Source organism: Etheostoma spectabile, chromosome 8 (genome assembly GCF_008692095.1).
Source record: "Etheostoma spectabile isolate EspeVRDwgs_2016 chromosome 8, UIUC_Espe_1.0, whole genome shotgun sequence".
Classification (NCBI taxonomy): domain Eukaryota; kingdom Metazoa; phylum Chordata; class Actinopteri; order Perciformes; family Percidae; genus Etheostoma; species Etheostoma spectabile.
In genome coordinates this window covers 18,283,344-18,292,626 of record NC_045740.1, presented here as the reverse complement: position 1 = coordinate 18,292,626, position 9,283 = coordinate 18,283,344, and the positions used below count along the sequence as shown (strand labels likewise).

General features: G+C 42.5%; 1 protein-coding gene across 1 annotated transcript in view; it reads right to left on the bottom strand.

Moving 5' to 3' along the window:
* The window catches only part of pot1 (protection of telomeres 1 homolog), a 96,977-nt gene that overhangs the window by 25,784 nt on the left and 61,910 nt on the right, over positions 1–9,283 (bottom strand). The gene's annotated exons all lie outside the window — the stretch shown is intronic.

Genomic DNA, 9,283 nt, shown 5'->3' with positions numbered 1-9,283 from the left:
AGGACCTACACATGCACTAATGGAGACATGTCGGAGTGAGGGGGCTGACCATGGAAAGGCACCGCGAGCAGTTAGGGGTTTGGTGCCTTGCTCAAGAGCACCTAGGCAGTGCCCAAGAGGTGACTTTATAACACATGCAATAATACAATCCAAGATATTTGACTTTTTCAAAATAAAAGCACGTCAATAAACTCTAACTGTCTGGCCCTCGATGTGATTCTCATTTTCCAATGTGGCCCTTAGTGAGACTGAGTTTGACACTACAGATATAGATTAAACAATGAATATTAAAAGGTGTCTTCAGCTAAGCCATCTACTGGTCTCCTAGACCACATCCCAACGAGGCTACTTAAAGAAGCGTTACCCGTGGTAACACTTTATTACTAGATATGATCAATATCTCTTATTTAACTTCACTCAATGGTTTAGGGCCGAAATATATTTCTGATCTGCTACTACACTATGACCCCCCCCAGACCTCTCAGGTCATCTGGGATAGGTCTGCTACTACACTATGACCCCCCCCCAGACCTCTCAGGTCATCTGGGACAGGTCTGCTCCCTCCACTATGACCCCCCCAGACCTCTCAGGTCATCTGGGATGGTCGCTACTACACTATGACCCCCCCCAGACCCTCAGGTCATCTGGACAGGTCTGCTACTACACTATGACCCCCCCCAGACCTCTCAGGTCATCTGGGACAGGTCTGCTACTACACTATGACCCCCCCAGACCTCTCAGGTCATCTGGGACAGGTCTGCTACTACACTATGACCCCCCAGACCTCTCAGGTCATCTGGGACAGGTCTGCTACTACACTATGACCCCCCCAGACCTCTCAGGTCATCTGGGACAGGTCTGCTACTACACTATGACCCCCCCAGACCTCTCAGGTCATCTGGGACAGGTCTGCTACTACACTATGACCCCCCCAGACCTCTCAGGTCATCTGGGACCGGTCTGCTACTACACTATGACCCCCCAGACCTCTCAGGTCATCTGGGACAGGTCTGCTACTACACTATGACCCCCCCCTACCTCTCAGGTCATCTGGGACAGGTCTGCTACTACACTATGACCCCCCCCACCTCTCAGGTCATCTGGGACAGGTCTGCTACTACACTATGACCCCCCCAGACCTCTCAGGTCATCTGGGACAGGTCTGCTACTACACTATGACCCCCCCAGACCTCTCAGGTCATCTGGGACAGGTCTGCTACTACACTATGACCCCCCCCGACCTCTCAGGTCATCTGGGACAGGTCTGCTACTACCTATGACCCCCCCAGACCTCTCAGTCACTGGCGGTCTGCTACTACTCTACACTATGACCCCCCCAACCTCTCAGGTCATCTGGGACAGGTCTACTTTCTGTCCCCAGAGTCAGAACTAAACAGGGTGAAGCAGCGTTCAGTTTCTATGCTCCTCAGATCTGGAATAAACTCCCAGAAACCTGCAGATCCGCTGCTACTCTCGGTTCTTTTAAATCGAGGCTGAAGACCTTTTTCTTTTTCATGTTGCCTTTCTTTAAATGACTGCTCATTTCGTTAATGTTCAATTTCTTATGCTGCACGGTAACTTTTATTCTTGTGTTTTATGCATCTTACTGTTTTTATTTTTAACTGTTTATTCACGTGTTTTATCGGTTTTTATTTTTTTTAACTGTTTTTTAACTGATTATTTGTAAAGCACTTTGTTGCTTAAATGTGCTCTACAAATATAGCTGCCTTGCCTTCTGAAAACACCCACCCTAGATCCTGAGCTCTTAGCCAACTACAGTCCTATATCGAATCTTCCCTTTCTCTCCGAGATCCTTGAGAAGGTAGACGCTAATCAGTTGTGTGATTTTCTACATAGCAATAGTCTATTTGAGGACTTTCAGTCAGGATTTAGAGAGCATCGTAGCACAGAAACGGCACTGGTGAAAATTACTAACGACGTTTTAACTGCTTCAGACAAAGGACTTGTCTCTGTACTTGTCTCTGTACTTGTCTCTGTACTTGTCTCTGTCCTTGTCTCTGTACTTGTCTCTGTACTTGTCTCTGTGTTTGTCTCTGTACTTGTCTTAGAGCTGCATTCGACACTGTTGACCACACCATCCTGTTAGAGACTAGAACACTTACTTGGCATTAAAGGGGAGTTTTTCCCCGCCACTGTGGCACTGAATGCTCTTGGGGAAATTACTGGAATTGTTGGATGTTAGTTAATTATAGTGTGGTCCAGACCTACTCTATCTGTAAAGTGTCTGGAGATAACTCGCTATGATTTGACACTATGAATAAAATAGAATTGAATTAACAATTAATAAATTATCTGATCTCAATATTTTATAACGTAATCATGGTTTCTTTGTTTGACAGCAAATAATTGCTAACATTAGCTAAGGTCTTGAGGACTATGGTTATTGATGGTAATTGATGATTTTGTTTAGATATGCCAAATTGTAATTACATAAGTGATTACTTGTCAGACTGTTGAGCTAAAGCTATGATTTCAATTAGTTATCCCTCATGTTGTCCTCGGGTCAAATTGACCCATTTTCTATTATCAATGTTATTTTTAATTCCCCAAAATAACATGATTGATTCCACACAACGCTCTTTGGCAAGTACACATCTCTACTTTCATTAATTTTGGGGCGTCTTATTCAATTTTATAGCATTGGAAATGGAAGTGTTTTTGAAATAGTATTGAGGAAAAGTTGACATATTCCAGTCTGTGATTATCCATCAACATCCATTCCTTTAATTTTAGTCTAAATAATTCCTAATTTCTGCTTTTTTAACTCAAACATTAGGTATAATTTCCTATAAATGAGGTTCATTGACCATAAAATCCAACTATAACTGTAAAAGTAAAGTTAATAAGTCAGTGTTACGTAGTGTTGAAAACAATGAAAAAAGCAAAAAGAAATGTTGACAAATTGGACAAAAATGTGAGAAAAAGTTAAAAACATCGATAAAAAGCATCAACAGAAGAGTTGATTATCAATTTCGACGGGAAGACAACACGAGGGTTATTGGTCCCTATCCAATAACCCTCGGGGGGGGGTTACAGTTAAAAAAGAAACTAAGCAAAGAAGCCGTGATGAGTATTTTGCCCCAGTTTTGCAGACAGTGGTTATTTTAATCCTAATTTAGTTGAATCTATTTATTGTTAATGAGCAATGATTTACCTTTTATTGTTGAGTGAAATGTCAATTTTATGTTTTATGAATATACATTTAATGACAATAAAGAGGAGTGGTTTACTTCATAGGCTGTGTATTTGGGTTATTACATTATCTGGGTCACATGACAGTGATATATGACAAAAGATGTAGCCTAGAATTCATTGAAAACTTGGAAAAAGTAACAAATAAATACATATTTTTTTAAAATTTGACTGAAAGAGACAATTATATTGTGAATTGCAATTACTTCTGAGACGATTCAGCAGAATCTGGAATTAAATTTCAACGTATATGCTCAGAACTACAGTCTCCTCCATCTCAGGTCCAGACACTCATGACATTTTCCCCCGAGCTGTATTCAAACCGATGACTTCCAGATGAACTCATCTCCAACTCATTAACTCGACCGTTGTTTTACGTTGAACGATGGGTTGATGAAGTGTATTTTCGGCATTTAGATACGGTTAAAGCTATCCGGTGTGATGAACCGGCTCGGCTTGGCTGTGAAGAGCTCTTTAAAAAACGCCGGCAGGGTCGAGTGTGGATGTGCGTCACGAGGACAGAGCGCAGAGCTGCAAAATAAATAAACCCCCGCTCAGCCTCAAAGACTCAACACTGAACTAACTCCGTAACGACAACTGACAAACAATCACTTCACACAGCGATAATTAAGAAAATAAATAAGAAATGAACTTCACTTAGGCAAACAATTGGTAAATGAAGCAAAGATTAGAGAGTGAAATCAAAGCAATTAGAGGCATTTTCCATCACCGTTAAAATGTGCAAACCCACTGATGAATTCTCCACAGGAGGACGAAGCTCCCACTGTCTTCTCAACAACGTCAAAACATTAAAACTGAGCTATTAAAGAAGAAAAATCAACAGAGGATTTTCCTTTTTATATTTATGCGATGGACACACGTACTTTACATAAGCGTGAACTACGGCTGGACAATATAGACATTTTTATTTGCCTTTCATCCGCCTCAGTCAAGTCATGTAAGCCTGGTGTGCCAAGATGTACCCATTACTAATAAATACAAATAATATTGGCAGCTTCTCAAGATTTCTAGCCATAAACTGTTTGGTTTTCAACCCACAAAAGTCTCGATAATAAGTTAATACGTTTTTTTTGGCAGATATCTTTACATCCGATATCTTCGACAACAATTTAGACAAAAACAACCTAGATTGAGAAAAAGCACTGCAGGTAAGAGAAAAAAAAACGTATATTTTTGTTTTAGGGTTGTCGTTGTGACTGACGAACCATTGCTTTCTCTGGAAACTTCCGAATCTCTGTAATTTTAAATGTTCAGACCAAAAACAATAGCGTGTGTTCAGTTCAGCTAAACTGAATTAAATTAAACAACACTGCTCTATGTTTGGGGATCGTGGCACGTGCAATCCTAAAAGAACATTGGATTTTTGTTCAGTTCAGTGATTTGAAGCAATGAAGAAATTTCAAAGTTTCTAATTTCCCTTTTGTGAACACATTTGTGAACACATTGCAATGTTGATATATCCGCAGTGGAACATTTTATCCATTATCTGATAAGTGGGCTCAAAAAAACTGAGCTATCAAACATAAATGTCAATCGTTCTCGGCTTTCTGAAAGGCATTTGAAGACTTGGACTCAGGCATCATACACCATGGTCACGGCGGATCATATTTCCCTGCAGTACACCTTGAAAATGTCATAATGTGCGGAAACAGGCCTGAAGTCAACAGGTCAGAGGTTTTGTGGTTCTGTTTATAGAAACTACATGCTGTTACATCGCACGATGATACGTGAATTAGCGAGATCTCGTGGGTCCTCGTGACTTCAGCCGTCAGTCGTGGCCGCAGCCATGGTGGCCGGGTGTTGACGGACGTCGGAGCACGGAGCCGACACGCAGCGGAGCCGATCTGCAGACATTCTGCACTTGGTGGAAATCCAGTATCAATGTCCCGTCTAGCGCCCGCGACGCTTTAATACCAAGTGCACTGTGCGCCCATGGCCGTGCTGGTCTTACAGGGAGGTGTGTTCAGGTGCATTTTTGGCATATTGCTATCTTGATGTGTGATGTTTAAGTCAAGGTTACAAAAGAGAAGTTCCTCTACAAGCAACTCGGAAGAGAAAGCTCAGACTCAAAACTCGGCAGCAGCCCGTTAGACGACGGTAGTATAAACATGTATTGGAGAAAGTTAAGAAACAACAGAAAGGAATGGAAAGGAAGGAAAGTTCCTCAGAGGTCAATGCAAACTCAGATATCCTATAACATATTCAGAGAAGAAGTCAAACCGCAGCGGTATGGGATTAGCTCTGCAGCAGGAGGTCAGGAAGTGTTTCCACAGCTATAATTCAGGTATCTCTCCTGTTAGAATTAGAGTCATTTGCGATTATTACAGGCTGTACGCCCTTGTAAAGAAACCGTGAAAAGGACAAATGAGCTACTGGCTCTCTCCTGTTGCTTCCCCCACTCTAGGGCTACACAGGCCACTCTACACTGAACACCAACGTATGAAAAAGAAAAAAGGACAAAGAACTGTGGTTGCTTAAATATCAATAATAACACAAAAAAGAAAGAAAATAGCCCCCATGGCTTTGATTGCAAGAGCTATTAGAAACGGCAAAGGCGATTTTATTTAGCACCATAGGAGATCTTTAAACAATCTGACGCAAAAGAATAACTGTAAACTGTAAAGTCTACTAGTGCTGCATTGTGGGGTTAAAAAAAAACAGCATGACACTCAAATGGCTCATTTATGTATCTGTGTGTGCGCAAAAATGAATGTTTATGTTGTCAAGGAGGTTTAATAAGAACTGCACACACTGCTCCACATAACATGTAGTCAGTTCACACTCGGTTCAGCGGAGCCTTTACGATTAATTAACAGATGTTTTAAAGCGCGGTTAATAGTGAAATCAGGAACCGCTGCATCCCTAAGCCCTCCTGCCTCAAAGTCCCAAATCAAAAGATGAAACTGATGGAATCATTGGAACAACTTGTAGTTCTTGGCCTTAAATATGTAAAAAACAAAAACAAAAAAAAAACAGTGGTTAGTATTTTATAGGGGTGTGCACTAAAACAATTTACATTCATATCGCAATTCAACCCTAGAATTTCAAAAATCATATTTCTTTTATTTTTTAAATATCTTTTTGTTTTGTAATGCCGTGTACTATCACTTGGGAAAAGTAACTACATGTATATTCAGTATATCATTTTTTCAAATTGCTAAATTATTTTTTGGAGAGAATTTGGGCGGCTGTGGCTCAGTGGCAGAACGCTTGGCTGCCAATCTGAAGGTTGGCAGTTCGATCCCTGGCCCAGCAGTCACATGTCAAAGTGTCATTGGGCAAGACACTGAACCCATGGTTGGCCCCTGATGCTGCGCCATAGGTGTGTAAATGTGTGCGAGTGTGTATCTGATGAGCGGGTGGCACCGTGTACGGCAGCCTCGGACCCAGTGTGTGAATGCAGAATGGTTCCTGTACTATGTAAGTGCTTTGAGTAGTCGTTAAGACTAGAAAAGCGCTTTATAAAAACCGACAATTTACATTTTTGAATCGAAACTTGAGCCTAAAAATCCATCTCGAATGGTGACGTTTTCTGAATGGTGCCCCGCTAGAATATGAACATCTAAACAACACTTTAGCAGGTGAAGCATTAAGAACAAATGGACTTTAAAGAAACAGATGGGGGTCAGGTGAAGTTCATCCCTTCTAGTCTGAGTGGACTTCATGTGTTATATGTGACAGGCCGGTAAGATGCCTGAGAAATGTTTTATAAGCGGATGCCTGAGTAACTGTTCCTATAAACAAAGCATTCAGGGTCTGATCAAAAGAGCTGTGAAGTAAAACCTGTCGGAGATAAACAGGGCCGACAGCGTGCAGCGTTTTATCTTGTAATTCAATGTGACTTTGCGACCAGCATGCCGTAATTTAAGTCTACGAGACCCGAATAAAGATGGATGTGTTGCCCGCTATAGTCATACACACACAGAGAGAGAGAAAGAGAGACAGAGAGACAGAGAGAGAGAGAGAGAGAGAGAAATCATCCTCTTAAGACTTGGGTGGAATTGTTGGGTGTACCTCCGTTCTATCAAGCTAAATTAATATGAATCAGAGTGGACACATTGATTCTACCAGTGTTTCCTTTAGGATTTTTTTTAGTGGTGGGGGTGGGTCAGGATTGGGGGGGCAGGATGATGAATTGACAGAACTGAGAAGTTGAAAGTTGTCCAATCAGGTGGTGAATATTTGGTGGAGTTGTTTGACTCGGGAGAAAGCGAACTCTTTGACAATGAACTCCATCAACACAACAGCATGTGGAGTTAAACTGGACGGGCCCAGTAACCTCTAATATAGCTAGTTGTTAAATTGCCAACGGGGGGGGGGCATTATGTCAGCTGGATAATTTAAAAGGCAACCGCAACTACATTGTGCGCCTGCCCCATTTCTGATACCGTGGCAGCGGAAATGTTGCCTTGGCAGGCCGCCACAACAACATCAACATAGAGAAAACACTGTCTACTAACACACACACACACACACACACACACACTATATTACATGTAGGCAGGGCCTGAACTTTTTAGGCCACACGCCACTGCTTTTTACCGGCCAATATTTTTTTGCCTCAATAAAGGAAAAACACGAGCATTGTTCTTAAACTTGTTAAGAATACACATTTGAGTGATGTTAAGTAATTTTACTTTTCTCTGAATGATCCTTATTTTATTTTTTTTATTGTTTCATCCGGCCTCTTCAGCCCAGTAATGTGCTGACACATTTGTCGCATGGTCAGGTCACCTTTATCAACAGGGCATGAAGGTGTTGATAAAGGACAGCACAAAACCAGGAAATTATTATTAACTATAATTCAGTTGTCAAGTTTATATTTATGGAAGCGGTGACTGGACTTGTGCAAAGACGAATGTGGTTGTCTATTTTTCACCAACTTCCAGGTATATTAAAGTTAAATGTTTTATGTTTAGTCATGACCGAAAGAACCAGATCCAGGGTACAAGCGGCCGAAATGGGTTTCATCAGGAGGGTGGCTGGCGTCTCCCTTAGAGATAGGGTGAGAAGCTCAGTCATCGAGAGGAGCTCGGAGTAGAGCCGCTGCTCCTTGCGTTGAAAGGAGCAGTTGAGGTGGTTCGGGCATTGGTAAGGATGCCTCCTGGGCGCCCCTAGGGAGGTATTCCAGGCACGTCCAACTGGGAGGAGACCTCGGGGAAGACCCAGGACTAGGGAGAGATATATCTCCAACCTGGCCTGGGAACGCCTCGGGATCCCCCAGTCGGAGCTAGTTGATGTGGCTCGGGAAAGGGAAGTTTGGGTCCCCTACTGGAGCTGCTGACCCCCTTGCGACCTCCTTTCTTGATTACCGGATAAGCGGATGAAGATGGATGGATGGATGTTTTATGTTTGGGGCGCCTGGATAGCTCCCCCGGTAGAACGTACGCCCCATGTACAAAAGCTCCAGTCCTTGTCACAGCGGTGGCAGGTTCAGCTCTGACCTGTGTCATTCACTCTCTCTCTTTCACATCTTCAGCTATCCAGCATTATAAAAGCCTAAAACGCCCCAAAAAAAATGCTTACATTTATGCTTCCCATCTTTGTTGTCCTTGTTTTTAGCTGTATGTCTATATATATTCCTTGAAACTGATTTAATTTTAGGGCCCCCGGGCTCTAGAGCACCTGTATAGAAATCAAATGTGTGAAATAAGCATGTAAATGTACTGTATTTATACAGCGCTTTTCTAGTCTTACATCATACAGGAACCATTCACCATTCACACAGATTCATACACTGTGGCCGAGGCTGCCGTTCCACCTGCTCATCAGATACACACTCACGCTCGGGGTATTGGTTCAGTGTCTTTCCCAAGGACACTTCGACATGGGACTGCAGGGCCAGGGATTGAACCACCGACCTTCCAATTGGCCAGAAACCGCTCTACCACTGAGCCACAGCCGCCCTAACCCTATGCGACCTGTCTCAACTCCACCCTCAAAGCATCGGAATCAAGAATCGATAAGAAAGAAATCGGAATTAGAAATATTAATAACAAAGCAATGCTCCACCCCAACCATGTCTGAATATATGTGTCAGACAATCCTC